General features: G+C 35.8%; 1 protein-coding gene across 10 annotated transcripts in view; it reads left to right on the forward strand.

The window, feature by feature from the left end:
* PTPRT (protein tyrosine phosphatase receptor type T) overlaps positions 1-13,054 on the forward strand; it is a 1,205,819-nt gene that overhangs the window by 1,096,058 nt on the left and 96,707 nt on the right. The gene's annotated exons all lie outside the window — the stretch shown is intronic.

Raw genomic sequence — 13,054 nt, forward strand, 5'->3', positions numbered from 1 at the left:
GTGGTTCAGAGAAGTTAAGTAACTTGCCCTAAGTCACACAGCCAGTAAGTAGTGGTGTCACTCAGGTCTATTTATGTCCAAAGTCAATACACATTTCACCACTTCCATGACTTCAAAAATATGGATGTAAGTCTCTCAGTCTCTCTAGTTTGGAATCTCTCCTTCCCTCATTATATCAGACTCCTCAACCATTTCAGAATTTTCAAGGCCAAAGACTGCCCAAGTTGCTAGTAATCCCAGCCAACTCAAAGTGCCACTTTAAGAATGCATTCGCCATCAATAGCCCTGGTTTTCCTTTAAGAAATCATTTTGGAGTGGGACCAAATTATGCTGGCTGTTGCCCTTCCCAGCACAAAAATGCCATGCAGGAACCACCTGAAGTTTCTACTTCTCTTTTGTGCTTGCAAAAATATCAAAATTGTTCAAGTCATTTGTCTCTATTATTTCTGACCAAGACATGTTCTTCTAAGTTCTTATGAAAATCCTATTTATGTTAAGCAAAACCTCTTACTGATAACTTCAGTAACTTCACAATAATATTAATCATTTCAACATTAATCAACATTAATCAACCTTACAGTTTCTCCCTAACTTAATATATTTCATGTCTCTTCTGATAAGTAATACATTCTCCGGGAATCCATTCATTATCAAGCAACGTTTGTACTTTGCTTTATCATCAGTTTACAGAATTTTTGGAACAGTATCTCTTTGTCCATTTATGGGGTATTTTTCTGATCGTAAAATTCGGGCAATCCACTACATTCAAACATATGTTTCTCTAAAAGTACAACTCAGTGGGGAATGCACGAGAATGAGACAACAGACCTTCACATTACAAGAAAAGGTTCTGTTTCCAGTGAGCTAAAGCATTTTAAAAGTCCAGGATTATATCCCTTTCCCTTTGGGTTTCAATAATTTATTTTCAGGATTCCATATGGGTGCCTCAGCTTTAGTCTCTTAATTCCTAGTTTGATCACTCAATTAAGAAGTTCAAGATCAAAGAGCACCTGTTTTTGCTAAATCTGGCACACCCAGAGATGTTCATCTTTGTGTCTGTTGTATCAAGTTGATAAAAACCTATCGTGCAGAACACTGGTATCCATACTTTGGCTGTTTTCCCACTAATTTTCATGAATTATGATAAAATAAAGGTTAAAAGACAGTGGTTTTCTATTTTTAAAAAAGTGGCGAACCCTTTCTTCAAACAAATCATACCTAGACGTCCATTTCACTTAACAGATTAAGAAGTCATTTAGTTCTGGTTGGAGCAAGAGTGGGGAAAACCCACGTGCTCGCCAGTTCACACACACAAACGGGCACACACACACACGCGTCCAGCTCACTGTTGGCTCACAGAAGAGACTCCGAACCCAGGTCTCCTTTCCTAGCTCTGACTCAGCTCTAAGAGCATTAACTCCACATACGAATAATTTGCTGATTCCTTCCCCTTTAGAGCCGATGGGTGAAACTTTCTACGTTAAGATTTACCCAGAATGAAAATAATCCCAGAATGAAAATAATGTCATGGCCACAAGAGCACAGCACCTTCTAAAGCTGAGCAGTGCACACCATGTGCTCCACGTATGCTGGTCCTGTGGACCCCTGGGTTATAAGCAAGTCGTAAAAGGTGGGGCTCCAGTTAGGGAGGCTCCAGCAGACTTTCAGGTTTCACTGAGAGGCACTTTTTTACGGTTGATGCAGCCATCCAGATCCCAGTGTCTAGTCCTCAGCATAAAGACAAGAAAGTAACTCAAAGACTGGCGTTTTATGACACAAGGGAGTCTTATGATGGAACTGTGCTCTCCAGCGTGGCTGTGATGGTAACCACACGAGTCACACGTGATAAAATGTCATGGAACTAAATACCCACACATGCACACACACACACATACACAAATGGCTGCAGGTAAAACTAGTGAAATTTGAAAAAGGTCAGTGGAATCTATCAAAGTCAATTTCCTAATTGTGATGCAGTGCTACAGTAATGCAAGATGCCACCACTGGGGGAGCTGGGTGCTGGGTAGACAGGACTTCTCCATATTGTTTCTCACAGCTGCATGTGAATCTACAATTATCTCAAAATAAATTTTTTTTTTTTAAAGTTGGTGCTGTGGTTGGACTGACATGTCACTTCTGGCCCTAACCATGCCCATCAGAGACTAGATGTTTCCGTTTCCTTGGCCATTCACTCGTTCACCAGTCCAGACCTAAAAGTGCTCTATCAATTTCTAGTATTCACAAAGCACGTTATTTGTGTCCTTTTTTTCTTAATCATTTCTGGCAGTGGTTTGTCTAATTTATTGGTGTTTTCAAAGGAAACAACCAGCTTTTGCTTTTCTTCAGCTTCTCTATTGTATCTTTAACTTCTATTATGTTACATTAACGTCTGCTCTTGTATTTATTTATTCCTTCTATTTTCAATGGCTGCATTTTTCAATTCTAGAAGTTGAATTTGTATTTTTCAAGCCCACCCATTCTTTTTCCATGATGTGTTTGTTGCATTACTGTCGTGGTCCCCAGTTCTTTTTTCTTTCTCTTTAATCCATCTACAAGTATTTATTTTATAGTCTGATTGTTTTATTATTTCCAGTTCTTGGGAGGCATATTTCTCTGCGTATCGTGTCTGCTGACTGCCTCTCCTGGGGATTAGCTTCCTTTTGTAGTTTGCTATTCTTTATATTTTATTTTTCTACCAAGAGTTCATTAGTGGGGGCTGTTTTGTTCTTGTGGGAATTAATGTGTCTTGGATTATAAAAATACCTGCGTAGGGTGGTTTTGCATTTGCTTGTCAGGACAGTGAGATTTTCAGTGGCAGTACACTGGTTTTGTATGTTAACTTACAGATTTTCAGTTCCTCTATCACACAGGTAGTATAAAAGTGAACCCCAGACTCACACAAGCTAGAGGTCCAGGGTTTTCCTTGTTTTATTTCCTTCTTATAACTATTTGAAAGCTATAGACCGTTACTTTTATTTGACTAATTGATCCCTATACATTTAAACCTATGCACATACATTCTTGAAATTATAGCCTTTCACTAAAAGCATCAAGAATAAATAGTATTATTGATTGTTCATTATTAAAGTTGAAGAAACGGACATACTTTTACTTCTAGAGATGCATCAGTCACCCAAATCTTGTTTTTTATTGAAAAATTGATATTTAAAATTTCTTACATAATTCTCTTTAAGGATTCTTTCTATAGCTCCTTTTTCTATAACTAGAGATGTTGTTGGTTTACAGAAAAATCATGCAGAAAATACAGACTTTCCATATGCACCCCCCCACACTCAGTTTTCCCTAGTATTAACATTTTGCATTAGTGTGGTACCTTTGTTACAATTAGTGAAACAGTATTATCATTATACTATTAACTGTAGTTTACAATTTACCTTAGGGTTTCCTTTTCATGTTGTACAGTTCTGTGGTTTTTTTTCTTCAGTATTTTATTCAGTAATATATAATACAAATTAAAATGTCCCTTTTAACCACATTCAAATTTATAACCCAGTGCTGTTGCCTTCATGGTAATGTGCTACCATCCCCTCCAAACATTACCAAAACTTTCCATTACCCCAAATAGAAAAGCCACACAAATTAAGCCTTACCTCCCCATTCCCTTTCCCCATCCCAGCCCCTGGTAACCTGTATTCTGGCATCTGACTCTATAAATTTGCTTAATTAATTATTTCATATCAGTGAGAGCATACATTATTTGTCCTTTTGAATCTGACTTATTTCACTCAACATGATTTTTCAAGGTTCATCTCTGCTGTTGCAGGTATTAGAACTTCATTCCTTTTTAGGGTGGAATAATGTTCCATTGAATAAATATACCACATTCACCTGTCGATGGACACTTGAGCTGCTTCCATCTTTTGGCAACTGTGAATAATGCTGCCATGAAATTCAGTGTGAAAATATCTCTTCAAGTCCATGGTTTCAATTCTTTGGGGTATACACCTAGAAGTGAGTTGTCAGGTCACGTGGGTACTTCCATACTTTAACTTCTGAGGAACCACTAAACTGTTTTCCACAGTGGCTGCACCATTTTACGTTCTCAACTATAGATAAGTGCTTTTATTTCTCCACATCCTTTCCAATACGTGTTATTTTTTCATTTTTTTTTAAACGGTAACCATTCTAGGGTGAATGAAACGATATCTCATTGTGCCTGTTTTTCTGTTTTCTTTGGGGTGGGGGGGAGGTGGTGCATGGTCCTGGAATTGAACCCGGGTCTCCTGCATGGAAGGCAAGCATTCCATCACTGAACCCCTCGTTGTGTTTTGATAAGCATTTCTCTAATGACTAAGGATGTTGATTATCTTTCATGTACTTATTGGCCATCTTTAACTGGTATGTACGTGTTTTTGTGTTTGAGTTGTAGGATTTGTTTATATAGTCTAGATATTAAGCCCTTATTGGATATAGAGTTTCCAAATATTTTTCCCATTCATTTATTGCTTTTTTGTGTACATGTTACTTTTCACACACACAAAAAAAAAGTCAATTGTGATGATAAAAATAATATTTGTTCCTTCTAGTAACCTATGTTCTAGAGCAGCTAGAAGGAAAAATCTGAGATGATGGTATGGTTTTCTTTGCTTTGTATATATGTTATATTATACAGTAAAAATAAAAAGAAAGAAAAGTTTAAAAAAAAAAAAGTATTGGCAAAGTCCCTTGAGGGATGGCAGAAAAAAAAATCAATTGGCCATTCTATTCCATTGGTCCATTTGGCTTTCCTTGTGCCAATACCAGGCTGTTTTGATTACTTATGCTTTATAATAAGTTTTAAGATCGGAAAGTTTGAGTTCTCCAACTTCATCCTTCTTTTTCAAGATAGCTTTGGCTATTTAGGGCCCCTTACATTTCTTTATAAATCTGATGACTGGCTTTTACAATTTCTTAAAAGAAAGCTGTTGGAATTTTCACTGGGGTCACATTGAATTTGTAAATCACCTTGAGTAGAATTGACATCTTAAAAACATTTAGTCTTCCAGTCATGAACATGGACTGTCCTTCCATTTGCTTAGGTTACTTTGATTTCTTTTGGCAATCATTTATAGTTTGCCATATGAAAGTCCTTTCTTTACATCCTTGGTTACCTTTATTCTTAGATATTCATATCTTTTAGGTGCTACTTCTACATGGAATTGTTTCTTGATTGCCTCTTCAGATTGTTCATTACTAGTGTATAGAAACGCCACTGGTTTTTGTCTTGAGCTTGTACCATGCCACATTGCTTAATTTGTCTAGTGGCTCTCATAGCATTGTTATGAAATTTTCAGTGTTTTCTATTTAAGGGGTCATGTCCTCTGCAAAGAAAAAGTTTTATTTTTCAATTTGGATGTTTTTCTTTCTTTTTCTTGCTTAATTGCTCAGCAGAATGTTGAATGAGAGTGGTGAGAATGGATCGCCTACTCTTGCTCCAGATCTTAGAGGGAAGGCTTTCTTTCAGTCTTGCATCACTGAATATGATGCTAGCTGGGTGGGGATGGGGGTTCATCAATGCCCTTTATCAAGCTGAGGAAGTTTCCTTCAATTCCTAGTGTTCTAAGTGTTTTTATCAAGAAGGGACACTGAATTTCTCAAATCCCTTTTCTACAGCTATGGAGAAGATCATGTAGTTTTTTTTTTTCATTCTGTTAAGGTGGTGTATTACAATCATTGATTTTCTTACGGTGACCTACCCTGGCAGACGTGGGATAAATCCTACTTGATCTTCTAATGTGTTGCCAAATTCCTTTTGCTAAAATTTTCTGAAGTATTTTTGCATCTATAATCATAAGGTTCATAATGTTCTCATGGTATATTTATCTGCTTTGGTATTAGAATGTTTTTGGCCTCAGAGAATGAGTTTAGAAGTGTTCTTTCCTCTTCAATTTTTTGGGAGAGTTTTTGTAGGGTTGGTGTTAATTCTACTTGGAAAGTTTTGTAAAATTCACTCATGAAGCCATCTGCTCCTGGGCTTTTATTTTGGGGGAGGCTTTTGAGTCAATCTTTTTACTTATTGTTCTGTTGAGATCTTCTATTTCTTCTTGTGTCACTGCAAGTAGTTTGCATGTTTCTGGGGATTTTTTTCATTTCGTTTAGGTTACCTAACTTATTGGTGTACATTTATAATCCTTTTTATTTCTGTGGGGTTGGTAGTAATGTTCTCCCCTTTCATTTAAGATTTTAGTTACTTGCATTCCCCCTTTTTTATTTTTCTAGTTTGGCTAAAAGTTTGCTGATTTTATTGATCTTTTCAAAGAACCAGCATCTGGTTTTGTTGATTCTATGTTTTTATGCTCTATTCCATTTACCTTTGCTCTGATCCTTGCTATTTTCTTCATTCTGCTCACTTAGGGTTGAATTTGCTTTTGTTTTTCTAGATCCTCCAGTTGTAAGGGAAGTCTCTGATCTGAGATTTTTCTTCTCTTTTAATGTAAGCATTTGTAGTTATAAATATCCCTCTCAGTACTACTTTTGCTGCATCCCATGAGTTTTGTTATATTGTGTTTTTATTTCACATACTTCAAAATATTTCTTAATTTCCTTGTGATTTCTTCTTTGACCCATTGTTTGCTTAAGAGTGTGTTGTTTAATTTCCATTTATTTGGGAATTTTCTAATCCTTCTTCTGTTATTGGTTTCTAGCTTCATTCCATTGTGGTCAGAAAAGATACATTGTGTGACTTCAAATTCTTTTATTTATTGAGACTTGTTTTGTGACCTAATATATGGTCTACCTTGGAAAATGACCAATGTGCCTAGAGAAGAATTTGTATTCTATTGCTGTCATGTAAAATGTTCTGTCTGTTGGATCTAGTCAGTTTATAATATCATTCAAGTCTTCTATTCCCTTATGATCTTCTGTTTAGATATTCTATCCATTATTGAAAGGGGTATATTGAAGTCTTCTACTATTAATGTATAACTGTCTATTTCTCCCTTTAAATCTTTCAATATTTCCTTCATATATTTTGGGGCTCTGCCTTCAGAGGCACATATAATTTTTGTAGCTTATTGGCAAATTTACCCCTTTTTCAGTGTATAATGACCTTCTTTTTCCTTTGTAACAATTTTTTTTTACTTAAAGTCTATTTTATCTGATTTTAGTTTAGGTACCATAACTCTCTTTTGGCTATTATTTGTATGGTATATTTTTTTCAGCTTTTCACCTTCAACCTACATTTGTCTTTGAATTTAAGGGAAGTCTCTTGTAAACAGTATATAATTGGGTCCTGCTTTTTTTCCAGCCATTCTGCCAATCTCTGCCTTTTTACTGGACAGTTTAATTCATTTACATTTAAAGTAAATGGAGGAATTTATTCTGCCAATTTGCTACTTGGTCTTTGTAGGTCTTACATCTTTTTTGTCTCTCAATTTTTCCATCAATGACTGCTTTCATATTTATTTATTTTCTATAATGTATCACTTTGAGTCCCTTATCATTTTTTGTGTAGATTTTTGTGGTTACCATGGGGCTTAAACCTAACATCCTAAATCTGTAACAATAACATTTTATTTGATATCAACTTAACTTCGATAGTATACACAAATAATTTTCCTATACCCAATCTTCCTCCCACTTTATTGTTGTACTTGTTAACAAATTATACCTTTATATGCTGTAGGTCTAAAACCATGTATTTATCATTACTTTAATGAATTTTCACTTTAGAACCTATAAGAAGTAGAAAGTTGAGTTATATACTTTAACCAGTGCAATAGTGCTGGCAATTATAATTATTAATGTGGTTACCTTTACCAGATGTCTTTATTTCTTTATGCAGCTTCAATCCACTGTCTAGTGTCCCTTCCTTTCAGTCTGAAGAACTCCCTTGAGCATTGCCTGTCGGGCAGGTCTAGTGGTGATGAACTCCCTCAGCTTTTATTAATCTGAGAATGTCTTAATCTTTCCCTTATTTTTGAAGGACCATCTCATTGGCTATGAAATTATTGGTTGGCAATTGTTTCCCTTTAGTGTTTTCAATAATTCATCCCACTACCTTCTTGCCTCCACAGTCTCTGATCAGAAATTGGCATTCAATCTTATTGGGGCTCCCTTTTACATAACACATTGCTTTTATCTTGCAGCTTTCTGAACTCTCTCCTCATCCTTAGCATTTGACAGAGTGACTACTATGTTTCTAGATATTAATTTCTTCAAGTTTATGCTGTTTGTGGTTCATTGGGATTCTTGAATGTGCATATTCATAACTTCCATTAAATTTAGGAAGTTTCCTGCCATTATTTCTTTGAAAATTTCTTCTGCCCCTTTCTCTCTTTCCTTTCCTTCTTGGACTCCTGTAATACACATATTTGTATGCTTTTGATGGTATCCTACATATTTCTTAGGTCTTATTGATGGTATCCCACAGATTGCTTAGGTCTTATTCACTTTTTTCATTATTTTTTGCTTTTAGCAACTGATCCTGAATAATTTCAATTGTCTTGTGTTTCCAGTTTATTGATTCTTTTTCCTCCCAGCTGTTGAAAGCTGCTAGGGAATTTTTTCATTTCATTTATTGTAGTTTTCAACTCCAATTCTTCCGTTTTGTTCCATTTAAAAATGTCTACGTTTACTGGTATATGTTGTTCATTCATCATTTACCTAAGAGCCTTTAGCTCTTTCTCCTTGTTTTCCTTTACTTTCATCAACATTTTAAAAATCAGTTTTTTACATCTTTGTCCAATATGTCCAAATTCTGGTCTTATTCATTGATATTTTCTGGATTTTCACCTTGTTCCTTTGGTTAGGCCATTATTTCCTTTTTCTTCGACTTAGAATATTTTGTTTCACACTGTACATTTTAATATTTTAATGTGTTAACTCTGGAATTTAGTTCCTAAGCTGTCTTTGAATTTCTATCCAGCTAGTGATATGACAGAGATCAGCTTGAGTGCCAGGAATTAACAAAAACAAACAAACCAAAAAACACCCTTCACAATGATATGATGCATATTTTAAAACTTCAAATTCTGTGTGAGACCAAAGGAAGGCATGTTTATTTGATGCAAAATTTTTATTTTGGGTAGCACATTATCTAATTTAGCTTGTTTGATCAGTTTATTTGAATATCATACATGCTGTAATATAGCCCAGAGTAATTTGGGCAGAGAATAAAAAAGTATTTGCAAAGTCCCCTTGGAGGACTGGGGAGAAAGGAGGAAATATTCAACATCCCCATCTGGAGAATTCTTGCTATTCTCACAAGCGGTGGGGAAAACTAGTTCAATAGGCTGAGCCCTCAATCTTGGGGAATAAATTACTATGAAACTTTCCTGCAAAGGATAAGCTAAGCCTGTTTATAATTATGCCTAAGAATCACCCCAGACAACCTCTTTCGTTGCTTAAATGTGGCCTCTCTCCCTAAGCCAACTCAGCAGGTGAATTCACTACCCTCCCCTCTATGTGGGGCATGACCCCCCTGGGGGTGTAAATCTCCCTGGCAATGTGGGGACAGGACTCCTGGGCTGAGCTGGGTCCCAGCATTATGGGATTGAGAAAGCCTTCTTGACCGAAAGGAGAAAGAGAGAAATGAGACAAAATAAATTTCAGTGGCTGAGCGATTTCAAACAGAGTTGAGAGATTATCCTCAAGGTTATTCTTATGCATTATATAGATATCCCTTTTTAGTTTATGGTGTATTGGAGTGGCTGGAGGGAAGTATCTGAAACTGTTGAGCTATGTTCCAGTAGCTTTGATTTTTTTTTTTTTTATTAACGGAAAGAAAGAAAAAAAAAAAAGAAATTAACACAACATTTAGAAATCATACCATTCTACATATGCACTCAGTAATTCTTAACATCATCACATAGATGCATGATCATCGTTTCTTAGTACATTTGCATCGGTTTAGAGGAACTAGCAACACAACAGAAAAAGATATAAAATGTTAATACAGAGAAAAGAAATAAAAGTAGTAATAATAGTAAAAAACAACAACAAAAAAAAACCCTATAGCTCAGATGCAGCTTCATTCAGTGTTTTAACATGATTACTTTACAATTAGGTATTATTGTGCTGTCCATTTTTGAGTTTTCGTATCTAGTCCTGTTGCACAGTCTGTATCCCTTCCGCTCCAATTACCCATTATCTTACCCTGTTTCTAACTCCTGCTGGACTCTGTTACCAATGACATATTTCAAGTTTATTCTCGAATGTCCGTTCACATCAGTGGAACCATACAGTATTTGTCCTTTAGTTTTGGCTGGACTCACTCAGCATAATATTCTCTAGGTCCATCCATGTTATTACATGGTTCATAAGTTTATCTTGTCTTAAAGCTGCATAATATTCCATCATATGTATATACCACAGTTTATTTGGCCATTCTTCTGTTGATGGACATTTTGGCTGTTTCCATCTCTTTGCAATTGTAAATAACGCTGCTATAAACATTGGTGTGCAAATGTCCGTTTGTGTCTTTGCCCTAAGTCCTTTGAGTAGATACCTAGCAATGGTATTGCTGGCTCGTATGGCAATTCTATACTCAGCTTTTTGAGGAACCGCCAAACTGCCTTCCACAGTGGTTGCACCATTTGACATTCCCACCAACAGTGGATAAGTGTGCCTCTTTCTCCGCATCCTCTCCAGCACTTGTCATTTTCTGTTTTGTCGATAATGGCCATTCTGGTGGGTGTGAGATGATATCTCATTGTGGTTTTTATTTGCATTTCTCTAATGGCCAGGGACATTGAGCATTTCTTCATGTGCCTCTTGGCCATCCGTATTTCCTCTTCTGGTAGGTGTCTGTTCAAGTCTTTTTCCCATTTTGTAATTGGGTTGGCTGTCTTTTTGTTGTTGAGTTGAACAATCTCTTTATATATTCTGGATACTAGACCTTTATCTGATATGTCATTTCCAAATATTATCTCCCATTGTCTAGGCTGTATTTCTACTTTCTTGATGAAGTTCTTTGATGCACAAAAGTGTTTAATTTTGAGGAGCTCCCATTTATTTATTTCTTTCTTCAGTGCGCTTGCTTTAGGTTTAAGGTCCATAAAACCACCTCCAGTTGTAAGATTCATAAGATATCTCCTTACATTTTCCTCTAACTGTTTTATGGTCTTAGATCTAATGTTTAGATCTTTGATCCATTTTGAGTTAACTTTTGTATAAGGTGTGAGATGCGGGTCTTCTTTCATTCTTTTATATATGGATATCCAGTTCTCTAGGCACCATTTATTGAAGAGACTGTTCTGTCCCAGGTGAGTTGGCTTGACTGCCTTATCAAAGATCAAATGTCCATAGATGAGAGGGTCTATATCTGAGCACTCTATTCGATTTCATTGGTCGATATATCTATCTTTATGCCAATACCATACTGTTTTGACCACTGTGGCTTCATAATATGCCTTAAAGTCCGGCATCGCGAGACCTCCAGCTTCGTTTTTTTGACTCAAGATGTTTTTAGCAATTTGGGGCAACCTGCCCTTCCAGATAAATTTGCTTATTGGTTTTTCTAATTCTGAAAAATAAGTTGTTGGGATTTTGATTGGTATTGCATTGAATCTGTAGATCAGTTTAGGTAGGATTGACATCTTAATTATATTTAGTCTTCCAATCCATGAACACGGTATGCCCTTCCATCTACTTAGGCCTTCTGTGATTTCTTTTAGCAGTTTTTTGTAGTTTTCTTTATATAGGTTTTTTGTCTCTTTGGTTAAATTTATTCCTAGGTATTTTATTCTTTTAGTTGCGATTGTAAATGGGATTCGTTTCTTTATTTCCCCCTCAGCTTGTTCATTACTAGTGTATAGAAATGCTACAGATTTTTGAATGTTGATCTTGTAACCTGATACTTTGCTGTACTCATTTATTAGCTCTAGTAGTTTTGTTGTGGATTTTTCTGGGTTTTCGACGTATAGTATCATATCGTCTGCAAACAGTGATAGTTTTACTTCTTCCTTTCCAATTTTGATGCCTCGTATTTCTTTTTCTTGTCTAATTGCTTTGGCTAGAACTTCCAACATGATGTTGAATAATAGTGGTGATAGTGGACATTCTTGTCTTGTTCCTGATCTTAGGGGGAAAGTTTTCAATTTTTCCCCATTGAGGATGATATTAGCTGTGGGTTTTTCATATATTCCCTCTATCATTTTAAGGAAGTTCCCTTGTATTCCTATCTTTTGAAGTGTTTTCAACAGGAAAGGATGTTGAATCTTGTCAAATGCCTTCTCTGCATCAATTGAGATGATCATGTGATTTTTCTGCTTTGATTTGTTGATGTGGTGTATTACATTAATTGATTTTCTTATGTTGAACCATCTTTGCATACCTGGGATGAATCCTACTTGGTCATGATGTATAATTCTTTTAATGTGTTGTTGGATACGATTTGCTAGAATTTTATTGAGGATTTTTGCATCTGTATTCATTAGAGAGATTGGTCTGTAGTTTTCTTTTTTTGTAATATCTTTGCCTGGTTTTGGTATGAGGGTGATGTTGGCTTCATAGAATGAATTAGGTAGTTTTCCCTCCACTTCAATTATTTTGAAGAGTTTGAGGAGAGTTGGTACTAATTCTTTCTGGAATGTTTGATAGAATTCACATGTGAAGCCGTCTGGTCCTGGACTTTTCTTTTTAGGGAGCTTTTGAATGACTAATTCAATCTCTTTACTTGTGATTGGTTTGTTGAGGTCATCTATTTCTTCTTGAGTCAAAGTTGGTTGTTCATGTCTTTCCAGGAACCCGTCCATTTCATCTAAATTGTTGTATTTATTAGCGTAAAGTTGTTCATAGTAGCCTGTTATTACCTCCTTTATTTCTGTGAGGTCAGTAGTTATGTCTCCTCTTCCATTTCTGATCTTATTTATTTGCATCCTCTCTCTTCTTCTTTTTGTCAGTCTTGCTAAGGGCCCATCAATCTTATTGATTTTCTCATAGAACCAACTTCTGGTCTTATTGATTTTCTCTATTGTTTTCATGTTTTCAATTTCATTTATTTCTGCTCTAATCTTTGTTATTTCTTTCCTTTTGCTTGCTTTGGGATTAGTTTGCTGTTCTTTCTCCAGTTCTTCCAAGTGGACAGTTAATTCCTGCATTTTTGCCTTTTCTT

Source organism: Tamandua tetradactyla, chromosome 1 (genome assembly GCF_023851605.1).
Source record: "Tamandua tetradactyla isolate mTamTet1 chromosome 1, mTamTet1.pri, whole genome shotgun sequence".
Classification (NCBI taxonomy): Eukaryota; Metazoa; Chordata; class Mammalia; order Pilosa; family Myrmecophagidae; genus Tamandua; species Tamandua tetradactyla.